The 21897-nt window shown below is 37.7% G+C and overlaps 1 protein-coding gene across 1 annotated transcript in view; it reads right to left on the reverse strand.

Moving 5' to 3' along the window:
• LOC101743190 (schwannomin-interacting protein 1 homolog) overlaps window positions 1-18647 on the reverse strand; it is a 52039-nt gene extending 33392 nt beyond the window's left edge. The window contains exon 1 of the mRNA XM_021351118.3: window positions 18530-18647. The gene's annotated coding sequence lies outside the window, so the exon portion shown is untranslated. The remainder of the gene's footprint in view (window positions 1-18529) is intronic.
• Window positions 18648-21897: the final 3250 nt, after the last annotated feature.

Below are 21897 nucleotides of genomic sequence, written 5' to 3' on the forward strand. Positions count from 1 at the left end.
AGTATAAAAAAACAAACAATTTTGTTTTTCCTTTGATGTGTCCCCTTGATGTGTCTTTTATTTATCGATTGAGGCACTACGAAGTCTGCCGGGTCAGCTGGTGTGAAATAAATATCAAAACTTAATGAAAAATCACTATAGCTGGGTACCGTTTAATGGTGGTGAGAATAGCGTTTAATGAGGCGGTCTGGTATGAATTTTTTTTGGTAAAAATAGTATGAGAGTTAAGTTATCTATCTTGCATCGTATGTTGTCCAATAAATGACCAAAAAAGTTTTTGAGCATTTTAATTTTTTTTACATTAAACTCTTTGTTATTATAGTAAAACTATAAAACATATAACTAAAATGTAAAAATATCAATAAAAATATGTTTTACGAGTTTATCGACTAATCTACACTTCCAAGAATCAAACTTGTTTACGACAAAACTTGAATAGTGTTTTATATTCAAGCTTTGTTCTGTTATATAACGCATCAACAATTTCTTGGTATGATGTTGTATACCCAATCCTAGATGTTACATGATATTACATAATGTTCATGGCTCTTTCTGGTTAATGAGTTTCTGTCTGTGTACTAATTTCGATAGTCACCCAATTTTTTTGTGTTGATATGTTTTCGTGGTCACGCATATTGTATTTATTGGTATAGTTTTTTTACACGCTTGCTAAATTTTACAGAGAACGTTTTATGTATTAGGAAAATATTATATCAGGTTTTCAGCTTCATATCGTAGTATTGTCTTCAGTTTTCGCCGTTCAACTTTCACGGATTAACCTTGCATTTATAATTTTCAGCTTATCATCCCCAATGTTTCGAGCATTCAGACAGAGACGACTAAAGTGATATTCTTCGACATCTAAATATTGTGCTAACTACCGTCTAATTTCTTATAAAACATATATTGATATTGATATTTATATTTTTTGTCAGCGGTTTTTTTTTAAACGGCCTAGCTAGTTATTTTTTAGCTTGTGTATGTGAGACGTTGGTTCCCGACTTGGTAGCTCTGTTTCAGCCGGCTATCTGCGCGACACACACACTGGGTCTGGTCGATCCCTGGTCGGGGATGGATAAGGAACTTGTCTAGCAAGGTATCCTAGATCCCCAATGTACGTCTAGGATTCAAAAAATTAATAATTGCGCATACGCAGCTGGGACTGCCACACGGAGTTCCTGGGCTCGTGCACTGTTCTAGATTCACTAGGCTTTTTTGTTAAAATTATAATTAAACTTCACACGTGGTCGTCGAATTCGATTATGTTTGAATCTATATATTAATACGTGAAGCAAAAACTTTGTATCCTTTTTTACGAAAATTGCGCGGACGGAGAAGTATGAAATTTCCCACACTTATAGAGAACATAGAGAAGAAGTGCAGAATGCTAATATATTTTTAAAATTATGCATTAAAACTACATTAAATCAATAAAGAAAACATTACACACTCTACCATGTATTTGACACAACACCTACGTTCTCAAATATATTAAGTGTATAATCTATGACCTACGTATAAATATATTCTTTGTTTATAGTCAATTGTGAAACTTTTGTTATTCTTTAAAGTCTGTGGTCAAATTGAGAATAGATTAATATTTTTTTTCTTTAATATTATTTATCTATAATGTAGTTTTGGCGAAATCTGTATTATATAGAATATATTAATATCTGTATTATTATAGAAGTATAATAGTGTTTGACAATAGAAACATAATAATGGTTAAACTTTTATTTTTAATTAATTATAGTCGCATTTCGACTACTGCGGGGACCACTAGTCCTTATAGATTTGGTTGCGTGTTGCTCGTCTCCCGTTCGTAATCGATGTGATTTGCATACGATGTAGCATCGCTCTGTCATTTGATGGATCCGAACGTGGAAATCGATTGGTGTTGTAAAATGTCACATTTAAAATTTACCGCGAAGACGGCACAGCTTGTTTTATTTAACGAGTATGTAATTGGATTATGGTTACTAAAGCACTATTATATAGCATAATTTAAAATATTATTGTAATTATTATTATTATAATATACTTTTGCTTTCCATGAAACAGTATCTTTATGGATATAATTAGACTTATTATGTGACTATTCAAGTCCGACGTCTCTACTTCAATTTTATTCATAACGATTCTCCGTATAGAAATTAATGACGAGTATTTGAAAGCAAACGTTCAATTTAATAGGCTTTCGACCACTGAAGTAGGAAACCTATGGAAATGAAACGTCAACAAAAAATTCGTGCCACTGTGACGTCATCTGGCCACAAAACATGGCGGTTTTAGTGCTGCCCAGAAGATTTTAATGTTAGTAGGTTTTATCGATAAACGTTCTTGGCTTATTTTATTTTAAATATTGTTGAGTATGAATGTATTTGTAGAATTTATACTTTAATAGGAATTAAGTATATTGTTATGTGCAAAGATGATGTGATTTAGATATTATGTGAAATATTACTTGAGAGTGATTCAAATTTTAAACTTATCAAGGGACCGCCTGATAAAAAAAAAACACCTACAGAACATTTATTCGTTAATGAAATTACAAACGTCATTCCTTGTGACTTCCTCTCTAAAATCACTTAATTAATAAATATTTAACGAATTTACAATAGTGTTTTACTCACTGCGGAATAAAACTATTTTATTTAAATAGTTCCGAAGAGATTTTGTCGGTAGCCTTTTTCCCGAAATATCTAAACAGAATGTCTAAATATGTTTTGATGACATATTTTAAAGAGGTATTTATGATTAGTGTCATGATCAATAGATTCCGACCGAAAAATAAATGGTGTCCGATATTTCGGATTCAAATATATTTTTAAGTGTATAATCTATGTTTCGGATGAGGGCTCCATAATGAATTTAAATATATATAGATAATAGTTTTGGGGCATCGACCTTCTTGAGATCCTATAAAATATGTTTTAATTATTATTTTTGTATGTTTTAAGCATGATAAAATTAGAAATTTTATATAAGCAATCATATTAAATCGATATCAAAGTCAATAAATAATGTACAACCCAAAACAGACGGCCGAACTGACGTGACAATGACATTTGGCGCGCTAAAAATGGCGGATTTTCGGCCTCATTAGACGGAGACGGAGACATTTACGTATATTCATGTTTCATTTTATGTACGCACTGAAATACTGTTATATTGTTTTCCTGCGAGTTAAAGTGCTGAGTAAGAACGAGATAGATATATGTTTATGTGTGTGCCTTCAAAATGGGTGCTATTTATATAAGCAATTGTACGTATAGAACAATATGTCGTGTCCCTACTATATAGGTCTATGCTTTCGACGGTCCCTTACTAGAATTTTCTGTTATCTTTGATTGTATTATCGTATATTTGTGAACATAAAATATTTTCTTTCGTGTATTTTTATCTGTTGAAGTTTAGGGTATTTTTTTTTCTCGAAATTGATGAAAGTATTCGTATTTTGAAAATCATTATTTAAAGCGATCTTTTTGCCCACGTAGGCAGACAAGTTTACGGCCCACCTGATGCTGAGTGGTTACCGTCGCTAATGGACATCAGCAAAGCCAAGGGCACAGCCAAGCCGCTGTCTGCCACGAAACGAAACGATTCAGTACAAATATGAAAATCCAAATAACAAACAATGGCCATTTATTTTCTTATTCATATACCGCCTGTCCTACATCCAGACAAAAGTGAAACTAAAGTAGGTACTCCGATTTATCCGTAGACAGTAGACGTTTTGTTAAGCTTTCCGTGACGCTACCGAATATTGATTTTATAATTTACATAGAAATATAGACCATGTGAGAAGTGCCACGTGTACCGTTTTTCAAACCTCCAATATAATTAGATTTGTAGTATTCATAGGTTTATTCCCAAGCGGAGTGTTCACACGTGTACTTTTTAATACATATACCTAGTCAGGTCATAAATTCTGTCACATGTTTAATGTAAAATAATTGAAACAAGTTTATTCATTATGTAACCATTCATATACCAAAATGAACTTAACAAAACATAGATTCTTATGACACTAAAGTTTGTTCAAAATGACCTCCGTGATTTTGAATACAGGCCTTCAATCTGCGCGGCCAGTCGTCTATCGCGGCACGAACGAGGTCCATGTCAATATCGGCGGCTGCCTTAATCAAGGATGTCTTGAGTGACTCCAAATTGGGATGAGGCTTTGAGCACGCCTTTTCCTCCAAGTGTTGCCATATCTTGTAATCTAACGGATTCAAATCTGGACTGGAGGAGGGCCAGTCTTCGTGCCGGATGAAGTCGATTTCACACGCCGCCAGCCAGTCTTGTGTGCTCTTCGCTCTATGAGCTGGCGCCGAATCTTGTTGGAATACCCAGTGCCTGTTATTGAACATGGTATGAGAAACAGGTTCCACAAGGTTCGTCAGGACTGTATTTTGATACACAACTGCATTCGTTTTTACACCTTTCTCACAAAAATGTACCTCTGTTAAGCCCCAATAAGACACTCCCCACCCTACCATGAGCGAGGATGGAAAATGACCTCGTTGGACACGCGGAATACGGTTGCTCGCTTCTTCACTACTGTGTGCATACACCTTATCATTTTGTTTGTTGTAGCTCTCTTCTACGGTAAAAAATTTTTCATCCGAAAAAAGAATTTCCCGATATTTTTTTCCCGCGTACCGCTTCAACAAAGCGCGGCATCTCTTCAGTCTCAGGTCCATTAGACGAGCATTCAAACGATATCCTGCTTTTCTTCGATATGCCCGAAGCCCTAAGTCTTCATTTAACACCCTTTTCACCGTGGTTCTGCTTAACCCCATCTGAAGGGCCAACAGTTTCTGCTTACGTTTGGGATTTCTTTGAATTCGCGCCTTCACAGCTTTTATCACTGCTAGAGTCCTAACAGACCGAGGGCGACCACTTCTTGACCTGTCATCTACACTAGAGTCTTCATTGTATCGTTTGATGGTACGATAAACGAATCTTTTGGTTATATTCAAATTTTTCAGTATGTTAAAAATTTGAATTGGCGCGTAACCGCAACGATGCAACGCAATAACTGCAACACGGTCTTCTTTAAGCGTCCACTCCATATTAAAAAATGAGTAAAAATTCTAAAAGTATACATTTTTATTTTCATGAACAATTCAAAATTCGAATTCAATAAACTTTTTTGTGGCCAGCATTCTAAAAGAAAAGTTTTTACTGTGTGACAATACTTATGACCTGACTAGGTAATGTCATTATTGGTATCTCTTTGGTAATTTTTATTTAATCTTTGAATTTTTTTTATTTTCCCATATTCTCCTTATCCTAATGATATTGTGTCATACTGTTAATCTATATTACCGGACGATTCTGCTTATGACTACCACAAAGCAATCAAACGTGGAAAAAATTGCCGTATTGCGATGCAGTCTAAAATCGACCTCTAGCCAACGGCGGATCCAGAGGGGGTCATGGGGGTCATGACCCCCCCCTGAGCTAGTTCCAGGACTTGAACTAACTTGGACTAATTGAAGAACATTATGATTTATTTATTATCTATTGTTATCAAAATTAAATTATAAGTTCTTAACTTGCCCACGACTATGTGACTCCCTCCTGGCGCCAAAGCTAGATCCGCCCTTGCCTCTAGCTTAAGCATGAACTGACACTAGATACCTACGTCACGATCTTTGCCTTCTCGATTTTTCTTACATAATAAAAATAAAAAGCTTTTAATACTCTCCGTATTTTATAAATTGCAAAAAATAATAAACATTGGACATAAAGTCGTGGTCCCTTTTAGATATGCTACTCCTAATATGTATATGACCCGTAATGCACATGACAATGAAATAAAAATGTCTTTCATTCGGGTGAAAAATTCAAAAAAAAAGAATCCCGTAGCACTTAGAATCTCTTCTTCACAGCTTATTTAGCTCAACGTAACATAATCATATTACTTCTCGTAGATTGTGTGTGACAACTTTGTGTGCGTGCAATATAGATCATGTCATCCGATAGTAAGATTAACATCCAGAATTCCTGTTTGGTATATTCATAGACTTGTATTTTAAATTTCAAAAGAGAGTAATTTTACTTTCAATACATTTTTTTTTAATGGCAGAGTTAGAAGGCAAACTCATGTGTTCGATTTTCTGGAATTAAAGTTTTTCTGGTGGAAATTCTGTTTCTTTTTTGTTTCCGAAAGAGCGGGACGTAAAGTACACCTTTTAAAGCTAGTTTTAAGAAATCCATGTTATGGCGTTTCCCGGCAGACGGGGGTTTATTTCGGAACAAAATGATACTGCTAAATATGATGGCTGGAAAAACAATGGTTTTAGGTCGTAGGCATGAACTGTGTTCCAGTGGCGAGTAGTGCAATAAAAATATCATGAAACATCTTAACAAAACTAATATATTTCCTACTGAAATTCTAATTAATTGTGTCCAGAACTACATCCGTCGAGACAAGCCTACTTTCTAAATTGATGTGTAGTTATAATTCTACTAATTAATATTTATATGATGATTTTAATTTTACTATTAAACGTGAACGAAGGCACGACGATGATTCTAAGACAAATGTACACTCTTATAAGCTTTACTCTACTAATTTTTTTCTAAAAATACGTTGACAATAACAGAATATAATGACATTATATTCTTTATTCCATACTCGATCAAAGTTTCCGCATGTGTATAATAAATAAACAGGGACTAAGCAGCCTCTATTAAGTTACGCCAATGCGGATACATGAGGCTTGGGACAATTCTGAAGGAAGATTCGGAATTTTCCACTCGCAATGTTTACAAGCCGTAAAACGAGTTCAGCTTTATTCGAGTTCCTATCCATTTCGCAAAGACATGAAAGAATCGTTGGTTTCAAAGTTAACCTTGTGTGGGAAGAAAACTAAAAAAACGATTACATCATGTATTCAGGTATCCGAACCACATAGTTTTAATAAAATAATATCTTTAACGCCTTTGTAGTGTGTGTAGTCGGGTGTATTTGTTTAAACTAGAGGTCTCGCAGTAGTCGAAATTCGACTATAATTAATTGGAATTGTAAGTTTGTACACTATTATGATTGCATTTTATACTTCTATAATCACAAATTTTGCCAAGACTACACTATAAAAAATATTAACAAAGACAAACAATATTTAATCTCAATTTGACAACAGACGTCAAGAACAAAAGTTTGACAATAAATAGTATGCATGCGTGTGTGCGTCAAATACATGGTATGTAGTGTGTGTAATGTTTTCTTTATTGATTTAATGTATCTTTTATGCATTATTTAAAAAAAAAATAGCATTGTGCACTTCTTCTCTATATTCTCTATAAGTGTGGAAAATTTCACACTCCTCCGTCCGCGCAATTTTCGTAAAAAGGGATACAAAGTTTTTGCTTCACGTATTAATATATAGATTTTAGTATTATTTTTCTAATATAATTGAAAATTTGATACTCAAAACGGTTAAATATAATTGTTTCATTTACTCGTTTTGCCTGCATTAATGTTTAGTTCGCATTCGTATGTAGAGTGAAAATATATATTAAGGCAAGCAATAAAAACCGTTGGGGTTCCCCGTAGAAATGTTTCGATAATTCAGGTCCATGCTCAGCACTCTAGTACCTATTATCCTTTATGAACGCTTAGTATTGCGTTAGTGTGTACGTTTCATCGTGAAATAATAAACGTTGCTTAGATCTGAATAAATAAAATAACATTATTATGTAGATGTGTAATGTTTATGATATATAAATAAAAATAAAAGAACCTACCTGTGAGGGAGGGATATGCTGTCTACAAGGACAAGTATGCAAATTTGAATATACATATACAACATAACTTAACGTAAAACAATAATAAAACACAATCACTCACTAGCCGCTCAGTAACTCGGTCGACCAGATGCTCGCCTTCTAAGCTGGTGCTAAGCTTAGAAGGCTTATATAAAGCGTCTTACACAAGGTATGAGCGATAGATACAAATAATATTTTGCGTCTCTGGTGCTATAATCTAGACATGGACCCAAGATCCGGTCAAAATTCGAGGCGATTAGTCCTGTTGTCGCAGAGCAGGGATGAGACAGCGAATGAATATAAAAAAAACAGGAAACAGTACATCCAGATCCTAAAGTAGCAATGAAGTAAAAAAATCATCATTTCGAAATACCAAATTTGATAATTATGCAGTTTTTTTTTAATAAAACTACGAACATCAACCGAATCAACCGAATGTGTATATTTATTTACTGTGGTTTTTATTGTGGTATAATATATCACTTTTATCTCAGTGCATTTTGTCTATTTCGTTCACTGCACCCATATACTCTGAGAAGACTGCATTAATGTTTAAATATGTGAAAATTCCTTTTGATTCTTAAAATAATAACACTTCGATGCCAAGTGCCAACTTTAGCACAAAATAGCTTTAGCGCAAAATACATTATTTAATTTTAACGCATTGTTTCGTAAAAATATAAAACATTTTGAAAAAGTTCATTTTTTTTTATTAAGAACACTGACAAAACTGTCGGGATATGAATCTAGATACATAGCAAAAAAAAAAAAATATGGTAGAATAAATCTGCACAAAGCAACCATAGTATGTAGAGTATGAATAGCTATCAAATCTTCTACGTTGTTAATATAGACATCTTAAGCTTGCCAGAATTTCACGAGAGCCAAACAGGAAGCTTTAATAAATAACTTAATCTGGTCTGTGTGTGTTGTGTGTTTGTTTTTATTGCATATTCGAATAATTTCGAAATATCCAAAACAAGTGTAACTTGTCTATATGTCTTACGAAAATCAGAACGATTGTTTTGTTTTAAGTTTACGCGCGTATATGTAAGAAACGCTTTTGATCTCGAGTTATTTGAATAAAATTCATATCCCTTGTTAGTCACCATAATTTCCTGAAAAATCGATAAGGGAATGGGCGTAACGCCAGGAGGCTCCGCATTTAATCGGAATGTTAAACATCGACCTTGTACTCGCCATAACATATGGTTTTTTTTTTTTATTCTTCTAAGGTTCATAAATAACATTTTTGTTCCATTTATTATCTATAAATAACGTTTTGTAGTGCACAGATAATAAATCTGAAAGAAGTAAATTTCTTAGTTTCTAAAGGAGCTTTAAAAAAAACCTAAATGTTTAGGGGCAATTTAGACTGTAGACTTTTTTAAAAAGAGTCTGTATTTACAATATACACCAAGGCAAAGAATTACCAGGAAAAAAATTCAGCAGATAAGTAAATTACATCTATCAAAACACTTTTTACTTTGCTTCGAGCTAAATCAGCGGAATTGGAGTCGGGTTCGCCTTAAGGAAAACAGGTATTACCCAAAGTGCCTTCAAGCGGAACGTTACGACTTTCCTGTCATAGACTTTAGCTACACTCGTAACTTTCAAATAATACTGATGAGCCTCGAATTATTAAACCTAGAATTAGAATACCTATCTAACATGATTTGCATATTTATTGATACTAAACAGATTCTCCGTACCGATTGTGGAATTTTAAATTTAAATAATCCGAGTTGTTTGAAACCTTGTTCGAAGCTTAACGCGGATCAGACCAGGATAATTTAGGTCAGGCGGTAAGTGAAGCGAAAGTCTTAGCATTCCTGGTTATATTTCCTTTAATTAAATTTTTCTTTGATTAAAAAGGAGATTTCGCAACAAAACTAATTTTATCTAACAATCGAATTATGCGTAACGGTAAATCGCATGTTCCGATTGCGGTTTCTGGTTGCGATAATGAGCATTCAGTAAAAAGTAGTAGTTATTATGGAATTTGGTAGGCAGCGGCTTGGCTCTGCTCCTGGCATTGCTGACGTCCATGGGCGACGGTAACCACTCACTGGTTATTCACTGGTGGTAGGACCTCTTGGGAGTCCGCACGGGTAGGTACCACCACCCCGCCTATTTCCGCCGTGAAGCAGTAATGCGTTTCGGTTCGAAGGGTGGGGTAGTCGTTGTAACTATACTGAGATCTTAGAACTTATATCTCGAGGTGGGTGGCGCATTTACGTTGTAGATGTCTATGGGCTCCAGTAACCACTTAATACCAGGTGGGCTGTGAGCTCGTCCATCCATCAAAGCAATAAAAAAAAATTAAAAAAAAACCATAAGGTGGGGCCGTATGCTCGTCTGCCTACAAGGGCATTAAAAAAAAAGAATAAATTACCATAATTATAATACAAAAAAACACCGATAATTTAAATATCAACGTAACATAATATGTGACTTTAATTTATGGAAATAAATAAATCTGTGAAAACTTTATTAATTGTAAACATAACTTTACAAAGCCACACGTAACATTATTTTTACCAAGATTTATTTTCAGCGCTCAAATAGAATCGTAAATTATGTTTACCGAGAAAGCCTTTTCTTATATCAGAAAAAGCTGTATAGCGTGTAGCGTATATGAGACACTTATGATGTAGCATTTTCAAAGAAGGGCTCTAGTAATCTAGTTTCTTATGACTGGTTGTTGAGCGAACAATGTGAGCAGTAAGCAGTCTATCGTTTCGGTTTCAAAAATAAGACAGCTGTTATACAATATATATTCTCAACTGAGACTTCGGCCTCATGTCTCAAGGTGGTAATCCAAGTTGCAATGTCTATAGGCGGTAACAAATTAACTAGTTTAGCATTGAAGTCGTTGACCTATGTAATAAATGAAGTTTTAATATAATTAACAATTTATGTTTGTAACATTTTACTTTATGAAAATAAATTCTTACAAGCTCTGAATAAACGAATTCTTACTTACTTATTGATTACTCAAACAACAAAAAGATCTCATACAACGAAGGGCACTCCAAGTCTCAAGAAGCGTGGGTAGGCTGCTCTCGCAGAAATATTTTTTTTTTTATATTTCACACTCTCCTTGACACGAGCAGACACCCACCTCGAATCGTGCAGTGAGAACAAGTGGCCCTCATTCTCGTTCATACCGTAATTAGGTCAAGGTCTTTCTCTAAAGAAAATAGAAAAAACCTTTTTCATTTTAATGTGGTACATTAATAAGGCGTCATGACTTTTTGAACATTAAGTCTCTTTAAGGTTTTCAAGATTTAAAAACCTTTAATCGTAATGTTTTAAAAATTGCACTCATACAAGTATAATTCATATTTAAATAGACATTTTTAATCTGAAAACGTAGCAGAATATAATTATATTTTATGTATAAACTAGTACGATATAACAATCCATATGAATAGTTATGAGAATAAAATGTATTTCGTCGAAGATTTAAGCAACATTTTCGCTAATCTGCTATTTGATTTTATTCCATTGAATAGGTATTTAATTTAAATAAAACTCTGCATTACCAAACAAACACTTACCTTCGTGAATTTAGACATTTATAAGACAATGATAATGGACGTTGGAGAGATGTTCTCGTAACAATAGAGAACTCCAGTCCCCAATAGGGGTGAAAGTGGATTGCCCTTCAAAGCGTCAAGTTTGAAAACAAACAGCGGACTGACAAAGCTTGTTCTTGGGCGAGATAAATTTTCCGAATGAGTGAAACGTCTCAAATCAGTACCGGGAACGCTTTGGAAACATTTCACTTACCACTGCTGTTATTATTTATTAACTTTATGTTAAAAACTAGCGACCCGCCCTCGCTTCGCTTCGGAAACTGTAATTTATTATTGATTTCTCCACTATTTAATGTATGTTATTATACATATAAACCTTTCTTTTCAATCACTTTATCTATTAAAAAAAACTGCATCAGAATCCGTTGCGTAGTTTTAAAGATTTAAGCATACATCCCTATCTAGGGACAGAGAAAGCGACTTTGTTTTATACTATGTAGTGATGTCACTAATAATATATTATGGAATATGTTTTTTTTTTAAACAATGCGTAAAGCAAGAAACGTCTCAAGCTATTTTTTTAAATAAATGTCTAAATTTATGAAGGTATTTCAACGATTCTCATTTACATAGTCCGTCTTGTGGAATCCAACCCCTAGTGAAAGGATCGATGGCGAACCGTACACTAACCACTCCCATTCATCATTCCACCCGAACTTAATACCATTTTTTCCACATTAATCAGAAATAGGACACGACGCATATAGATTACACATTTTATTTTTAGAGCTACGTTTTTGTTACTTTGTATTGGAAATAACGAGTTTTGTTACGTGATTATTATTTTTAGATTAAATACAGACAGGCTTTTTTTTTTATTGCTTAGATAGGTGGACGAGCTCACAGCCCACCTGGTGTTAAGTGATTACTGGAGCCCATAGACATCGACAACGTAAATGCGCTACCTACCTTGAGATATAAGTCCTAAGGTCTCATTATAGCTACAACGGCTGCCCTACCCTTCACACCGAAACGGATTACTGCTTCACGGCTGAAATAGTCAGGGTGGCGATACCTACCGGTGCGGACTCACGAGAGTTCCTATAGTAGAACTTCTTGTTCTACTGGTGGTAGGACTTCTTGTCTTGTGAGTCATACATAGTATACCTAACAAATACATACATACATTACACATGAAACTTAAAACGGTCTTAAGACTAAGCTGCAAGTTACTAATTGTCAACACACTTGGCAATTTGAAACTTAAAACAAAAACTAACAACATATTTTAACATGCGCTTAGTTAACCAAACTAGCGCGCAGGAATTTCGAAAATTAACACATAAGTTGGTGTTAAGAGGGGAGAAATGTTTCCATGTGAAAATCGATACCGCCTATAATGGAGTTGTCGGTACGGTGAATATTATTACCAAAAGAGCAGAGTCATATTTAAAAAAATGTGAGCCGTCACGGGACGCCTGGCAGATGTGAAACATCAACATTATTTTGTAAAAGTAAAATGCAGAAAAGAACATGTGATAGGAACTAAATATGTCATAATGATAAAATAAAATATTATGAAAAAATAATTTGTTTTCAAGTAAAACACAGGTTATGTGTACTGTAGTAAACAACACTGTATACACTACAGAGTATACACTATAGGTATCCGAGCTCAGTGTAGCGAGAGAGATGGCTTAACGCCGGATCGAGTGGGAGAGAATCGCAGACGATTGCGCATGGTGACGCGTCGCCATGGCATGCGTCGCCACGCCAGAAATCGGTTTTACGTGCGGCTATAGATGTTTCACATCAAAAAGAAAACGTTTTACAAGCTCAGATTAACGTAAAGAAAATAAGTAATAAAACATTATTAAAACTATTGTGCTAACATCGAGCACAACATTCAAATTTCAACGAATAACCTTACCTAAGCATAATCCTCCGTGACCACGAAAAGTACAAAGTACTCGAAACGTCCGATCTATAATAGTATTATAATATATTTAAAAAATACATAAGATTAAAAGGTTATAGTAGTTTTAAATATGTCTACAACTCGGAAAAACTGAGGAAAATACTACAAGCAATTATTTCTTTTCATTATCATCATCGTAATGTAATTCAAAGTAATTCGTTTCAGAAGTTATCAAAAAAGTCGTTACTATTGCAATTGTGATGATTATCGAGTTACACTTTCATGTGACATAATGTCGTGATTCAATCAGAGACACTCGATGTCTTCTCATATCAAGTAACAACAGGTCTAAATGTTTCTAAATAAATACCTAACATGTATAATAATACATAATCTTTAAAACCCTGTAAATGAAAACCGTCAATTTTGTAAATTTCTTTAATTATTGATTGAGCGTATATCTTTACCTCGCACAAGTACCACATTTAACTTACATTTGCAAATTATACAATTAAGACTTCGACTTTATATCTGAAGGTGGATATGATAAGGATCAAAAGAGATTGTTTATTTAAAAAGGCATTATTTGTGATACTACAGCAACAGCTACATAAGCAAACAGCATTGTTAGAGATTTAAAAAAAAAAAATACATTTACATTATTATTACCATAGTACGACAAATTGGAATCTCATTGGAAAAGTAATCTTGAACTCAATAGATTTAGCCCTGAAGGAGTTCCTTCGAACAAAGATTATTAATTTCACGCAAAACTGTTAATTAAATTATACTAAGCTATCGCTCGGTTTCATACCCATCATTTTTCCAAGTAAAGGCGTAATTTAAAAAAAATTACAAACCATGTGGACTTTCAATTCAATAAAGAAAAAAACTGTAAAAGTATTTGAACTTATGAGCCGCAGACGAAGTCTAGACTAAATATTGACTGCGTGTATCTATAATACAGTACACAGTACGTACATAAACTGCACTGACCTAAGCAGAATATAACAATACTACCAAACATAATATTAAAATAAACTGTGATTATTCGGACTCAATAAGTTTACAAGTTTTCAGGGTCATTTACACACGGATTACCTAATTCTCCAGGATCAAAATAAATGAAAAAATCTACTTGAATTTTCTTTAGTTGGCTTTGATTCCACAATATTATATTTTCTGTTTTTGATAAAAATTGTTTATGGAAATAACAATAATATCATTCGACTTCGAAGTAAAAGTGCCTGGTTAAACTTACATTATGAATGTATACAACATATACAACGTTTAACAAGATTGGTCACAAATCAAAAACTTCAATCAGTTTTAATATTTTCACTAATTATATTTTCTTGTCCAACATTGACATATTTCGAGCGTAGAGAGTAACCGTTAAAATGTGTAAAATGGTTTGCCAATTCTCCAGGCTCTAGAGAAAATGTGATTTCTAAGGATGTGTCCACATTACCGAGACATTAAAAAAGTAGCAGAGTTCCATCGCTGCAGATATTGCGATACATTGTAGCAAACAACTGTAAAGGGAACCTAAGCTTGGTAAATTTTAGAAATAATGAAGCCTTTAGTTAGGGATTAATAGTTAGAGCGACCTGTTAGAAGCAGATTGCCTGAAATGGACCTTTTTTTTTTTTTTTTTTTAACGCTGGGGAATCCATTTACGGATACCCGGTCGAGGGGGGTAACGGACCGGGTTATGTCGGACTCCGGCGCCTCCTGAGAGGAAGAAGGGGAGAAGAGAAGGACCGAGGTCCTTCACCTCCCCCAATTTCTCACAGGAGACTACGCCTTGAAAAAGGCGCGCGAAGCACTTGCCCCGCAGAACGACTACCGACTAAACCCCATCGAGCTCCACCACACCGACTACACGAAACTTACGGTACCGCGATGCGCGCCGAAAGTCTCGCCTTAGGCGGTACCCGTACTGATGTTAAGACGGGATTTCATCCCCGGGAAAATCCCGTAGAACCTCGTCTCGGGAGACACACCGTGAGCGGCGCACAGGAGCCACCTTGCACCGCTTCACCACCGGACCAACAGTCGAGTGCCGGGTGCCCCCGCACCCGGCACTCGATAGTCCCTACGAGGGCTGAGCGGCGGCCTCTCGAACGCGCCGTCCACCCCGCCTTCTGCGCTGAGGAGCCGAAGAGGGATCCCATTCCCTTTCGCGCTCCTCAGCCTCACGAAGCGCCATGACCAAGTCACAGAACCCAGCCATGGCCTCCCACGAACTCCGGTCCTCTACCATACGGGCGACGATAGCCCTCAAAGAGAGGTCCTGCCCCAACACCGCGACGAGGTTTCGCCGCGGGTGCTCCCACCGTGGGCACGCTTCTAGCGCGTGCTGGGCGTCATCGTTCGGGTGCCCGCACTGGTGGCAGCCCGGATGTGGCTCCCTTCCGCAGACTCTCCACAGATACCTCCCGAAGCATCCATGCCCCGAAAGGACCTGGGTGAGGCGAAAGGAGAGTTCACCGTGTCGCCGGTCCGACCATGCCTCCAGCACAGGCACCAGTGCCTCGAGCGTGCGCTGACGAGTGGCCGAAGTTCGGCCGAGCTCCTCCAGCCCTGAAATGGACCTACCCTCTTGCAAACTACTTCATGTTACAGTTTAATGAAACAACGGTCAACGATACTCTTTATTGTTGAGTCTCGATTAGTGCTTTATCCGCATTTGCAAATACACACTCGTGTGTATAATAAAATAAGAGAAGCAGGTAAAGCCATTTTTACTTTTATTCGAGACAATTAGAGAAATATTTCTGGTTGTTAGGGAGTACTTACAGAGACACAATCCAGTGACTAGGATCCATCAATAACGTGCTTTGAATCGAGGTCTTTTTGATTTCAGTCTACGTATATTAATTCAATATTACACTACGTACATTAATATAATACGTACATTAATACTGATACCGACCTCGATCAGTTCTTGAATAGTCATGTTACGCACTACAGAGACCGATATAATTATGATTACAGACAGGACTGTTGTCCCCAATAAGTTTTATCTTAATTGTTATCTTCGCATCGAAAGTTGGTTGATATCACCATTTCAAACGACGAGAACCTCGTGAATTTAAGATATAAAAGAATAAATAGATACAATATTTAAAGTTGGCCCACGAGACTACCGCCATGTCGCATGTTGATCCAGAATGTTCAAATAGCATCCTAAGAAACTTATCGTATCCAACTGGGTTAAAATTCTCGACACTGCACAAATTGTGAGGAGGTTTTTCACTCTGGAGTTCAACTAATGGCGTAGATGTTAGTTTATCTGTTAGGTTACGTTATCAACGGCAATCATTTGCGTAGTGTTTTTTAACAATTTCTTTCTAATGGATTTTCATATAATTGAAAATAAAAAAATTAAATATCGGTTCTCTCCAGACAAAACTTGGTTATATAGTCACAAAATTGCCACTTGAAATAAATAAAAACATCAAAAGAATGCCAATTTTAGTCCCGAAAGTATTATAGTTTAGCCTCAAATCAACATTTGCTTTTCAGAAATTTCATTTCGTACGAAAACTGTTTTCGCATTCCAATTATAGCTGAATAATTGTTTTGGAGATTATTTCGCAAAATCCCTAGAACCTTTGTCATTGTATGGCATAAATTTAAATGTTTTTCATGGTAATTGGCTGTTGAACCCGCTCTGGTTGATACTAGCATCTTGCTTGTTACTTTCACTGAATGATAATGCAAGAAATGTGTTATTTAATGGTAACAGGGTATTGTAAGCCCGCCGGGGCAGGAAAGTACCCAGGTTGATCCGGGGCAGAATACATCCATACTACCTAGAATCACTACGTTTTTCCACACAGTGTGTTTCCGGATATCTTGATTGCCACTTTAGAATGAGCTTCGCTTCACGATGTGACAAAGCGCTATGACATGTTAACATTATGACAAAGCGCTATGACATTTAACAAGGTTCGAAAACAGCCCTCAGCGGCTTGGCTGTGCCTCTGACGTAGCTGACGTTTATAAGCGACGGACCATCAGACGGGCCGTAAGCTCGTCTGTCTACAAAGCCCAAATGAAACACGACCGGCCCATTCCTGCCGCGAAACAGCCACACATTGTGTTTGACAAGCGACAGATCCGTTCTACAACACTCATGGACACTATGGACTATGACCTCACAACTCAAGCAGTACTCTCGGTGTGATTTCGATGACTTCTTAACTACTTAAAATCAGGTGGATCATGAGCTAGTGTGATTATATAGATTTATGTATTTCTTTACAATTATTAAAAATTCCAGTATTTTCAAATAATAATATAATAATAATCATAATAATGAAAATGAATCAGGTGCTCATCCTTTAATCATCATTATACTTGACGAACACCGTTTTTAATTGAATTCGGTTAAATTTTAAATACAGAATGTAAAGATACGTTTTCCTACATCTATACTAATAAATAAATCTACAGTGGTTTTTACGGATGTTCCGTTATAAGTACTGAACCATGCGTCCGATTGACTTGAAACTTGGTATCCATGTAGAAAATACATGTACTTAATGGATAGGTTAATATTTATATGAGTGTTGGACTCCCTACACCAGTTGCGGGCGCGTTAATGAGGAGAATCTTTGTGGGGGTGAGAAATAATAATGTTAGTTTTAAATGCCCAGCGAAGCAGACGGGTACAGCTAGTATCTCATATTTACGTAAACCTTCCGTCATTTTTGTGACATTTCTTTTTAAATTGATCGTAATGTATCAAAATATCTGCCACGATTAAAGAAAAGAAAATACATAATACCATTTGTTATTTAAATCAATGCGAAAGTTTGTATTAAAGAGACGATGCCCCCTCGTCTTAAAATGTCCGAAATTCACAAAAAAAATAATCGTGTCGAGTTAATTCATAGTTCATTCATTGCTTAACATATTAACTTTAACTGTTTTTAAAAATCATAATTTTTATTTGTTAAAATGACATTAAAAAATTAAATTAACATTATATTCAGTAGAAACATGCATTTGAAAAAAAAACAAAAAAATATCACAAGGCAGACAAATGTATAAATAATTTGTTCATTTTGTTTAAAAAAAACTTAAGCGGATAGCACTTTCATTAGTAAAAATTAACGCTTCTAAATACAGAACTCTAAATATAAAACAATTTTTTAAATTTAAAATAAAACTAGTTGCAGTAGTCGTAAAAAAAGTCGTAAAAAAAAATCGAACTATAACACAAAAATTCCAAAGCTTTAATTCCTCATTCTACTTAACAACTTCGATTACTCACCGGCTACAAGAAAATCCGTAGGTCGAATAACGTCGCGTGAATTTTCACTTCGAGTTCGTACCCCAATGAAAGGAGCGCGAAAACGGCGGGCGTTTTACGTAGACATTGCTCCCCTACTGAGTACTGAGAAAGTGCGCGCCCCCACCCACAACGGTGAGGGCGCTACGCAGGGCTACGGAAACCATGTACCTATTACGAATGGCTATTACAATGATTCTAATATTACATTCCCATCGAGTAAATTATAAGGAATCTTTAAGTTTTAATGTAGATCGATCTCAAGTATTTTTTTTTCCTTGTAAGGACTACTGTTGGAAGGACCTCTTGTGAGTCCGTACGGGTAGGTACCACCACCCTGCCTATTTCGGCCGTGAAGCAGTAATGTGTTTCGGTTTGAAGGGTGGGGCAACCGTTGTAACTATACTTGAGACCTTTGAACTTATATCTAAAGGTGGGTAGCGCATTTACGTTGTAGATGTTTATGGGTTCCAGTAACCACTTAACAGCAAGTGGGCTGTGAGCTCGTCCACCCATCTAAGCAATAAAAAAAAACTAATATGGTACATAAAAGAAAATAATTCCAACTTGGATATTTAATCAAGCATGGTTAATAAAGGTGAAATGTCATTCTAAACGTTAAAATAATTAACTTTAAAAATTTAAAATAATTAACTGTATCTTCCAAAAATAGAAAATAACGTTTTACATTCAATGATTACGCCCGAACACAAGATTACAATTCGGTAAAAATAAATGGGATGGTGGTAGTCATCTATGAGTCATTTTTCATCGTCTTTTTTTGCGGTCTGGTGGGCGAGCTGAGGTGTCCGCGCCGAGGGGGCACTCGGGGTATGTTGCACTTGACGGTCTACAATTGTTGGAGATATTTTAGGGCCCTACCCACCAAACGACTCTCCTTTGCACTCTCTCACCCGGCGTCCGATCTCCGCCCGGGGTCAGAACTCGGTCAGAGTAGGGGGGTTCTCGCGGTCAACATTACAACTCGTGGCGCCCGAAGACGCCTGACCGACGGAACCAACGATACCGGTCTCCATGGTACAGCGGCCCGTCAAGCCGCCCTAGCGATGCTGCTGGTTTTCCAGAATACACCACTTGGCCAGAACCAGCCTACCGGGTCGGAACTCGATACACCGCCGACCGGGTTACTCTTCCACAGTACATCCAGTGACGACAGCGACGACGGATACGCGTACAGCACCGCGGGCCGCAGCCACCGACGCGTGACCCCATCCTCCTGGTGCGAGCGCGCTAGAGTGACGGTAGCATGCGACGCAGCCTCGACCTCCTCAGGTCGACAGGAGACTGCGTCTTTATAGGGGCCGGAGCTGATTGAGCCCTCCTTCGACCCCAGCTCAGCGGCGGCAGAACGGCGCCGAGAGGGAAGAAGAGCTCTCCCGTGAGTATCTACGTTGCTCGGAAGGTGAGACGTCCTCGGTGGCGATTCACTCAGTTCGAGAGCACCGGGCGGATCGCCTCGATGGTCCGTCGTGATTGAAACCTCCGTGCTCGAATATATACGCTCAACAACACAATTTAGTATTCGTTATCTGGAAATGAATAACCGATCAGTTTTTTATTATGAAATTCAGTATAAATTTCCAATTGAAGTATTTGTGAAATTCCATTTATTTAGAATACATATTTGTCATGAGAACTTTTAGATACACCTACTAAATATTGACTATCCTAAAACACTAAAATTTTATCTGAGCAAGTCGCCGTAAAATCAACTTGGAAACAAATTAAAAGTTTCTTAACACTGAGCCTAGTCCCTCGGGGATAAACTCGTAAGATTATATTAGAATAATTATTTATTATTTTGACCCAGGCTTTCCCGTGCTATTTATTATATACCGCGTAACCCTTTTTACGGGAATTAAATACGTTTAAGGAAAACAAATAAATCTTCGCAAATTTTGATTAAAATAAATTTGTTGTTAAATCTTGTTTTTGTCAAAAAATATCTACAATTTTTCTTACTGTGAACTAAAAAAGTTTCACAAACTAACAAATGATATGTAGTTCATCTGGTCTAGTTCTAATTTCATTCATGGAAAATATCGATATGGGAAACTTTTGTCTCATGAAGATGCCTACAGCAACGTTATACAATCGAAACTGACGTCATTGCTGCCTGAGGATGCAACTCCGCCTACGATTCCCTCGAATCTAGGTCACCTAGTATTCTCATCCGAGTTGCAGACAGGTATTGTACGAGAATATTTCATTTCAATCTACCATTTTTTTTTTTTTTTTTTTTTTTTTTTTTTTTTTTCCACAGGAGAAAATCGCCGGATCCCCACCCGCGCGGCAGGTGGGGTATGTGGGAGTTGAACCTCACTAAAAACTCCTGCCGCTCACAACCGGCGCCCTACCTCGGACCGGGCCGGAGCCCAGTCGGGGCTATTGAAACGGCGGGACAGGGTTGACGCAGAGCACATTACATCCATCCCACCGTCCCACGGACGCCGGACCGGTGGCCGCCAGCGAAACGACCACCGGTTCCCTCGTTCAGCGGGCCGAGAGCCCGCTTTGATGGCGCCGCGTTACACCTTCCCCCAGAGCGGTCGGGGGAACGCGGTCTACCATCACCCGGCTTCCTATTGCGGGTGAGCGTGCAGAGCACGCCACCCCTCGTCTGGGTCCCTCCCCGCACAAAACGGGTGGGACCCCTAGCTCTTAGGGGGCCAGGTCACGGATACGACCCCGGTCCCGACCCCCTGCTCGGCGGCGGCGGGTTTCTGCGTAGTGAGGAGAGCTTTCCCTCACTCGCCCCGCCGCCTCCTTCTGCGAGATGGTGCACTCGCAGAAGTCGAGCATAGCCTTCCATGACTCATCGCTGCCAAGCATCGACGCCACGACGCCAGGCAGCGACAAGTCAGGTCCTATCTTTGCGACCAGGACACGGCGCTGCACCTCCCAAGCGGGGCAGACAGCGAGCGTATGCTCCGCCGTGTCCAGGTCGTGTCCACAATGGTGACACCTCGTCGTCGGCTCAGCCCCTATCCGGCGCAGGTACTTCCCGAAGCATCCGTGCCCGGTCAGCACCTGCACCAGACGAAAGGTGAGACGTCCCTCGCCACGATTCACCCAGTCATCAAAGACCGGGTAAACCGCCTCGACGGTCCGTAGCCCCCACGTGGGGTTGGCCAATCGCCTCGACCACGACTCGAGCACGGACCGCCGAGAATGGGCCTTCCGCGCCCGCAGCTCACTCTCGGGGACACGCGCCACGCCCCGAGCACGAAGCTCGCTGCGCCACCGATAGTCGGCAGCGAGCGACTCCGCCTCCAGCTCCCATGGCGGCGTCCCCGCCAAAACACACGCCGCCTCGAAGGAGACGGTGC

Source organism: Bombyx mori, chromosome 4 (assembly GCF_030269925.1).
Source record: "Bombyx mori chromosome 4, ASM3026992v2".
Lineage (NCBI taxonomy): Eukaryota > Metazoa > Arthropoda > Insecta > Lepidoptera > Bombycidae > Bombyx > Bombyx mori.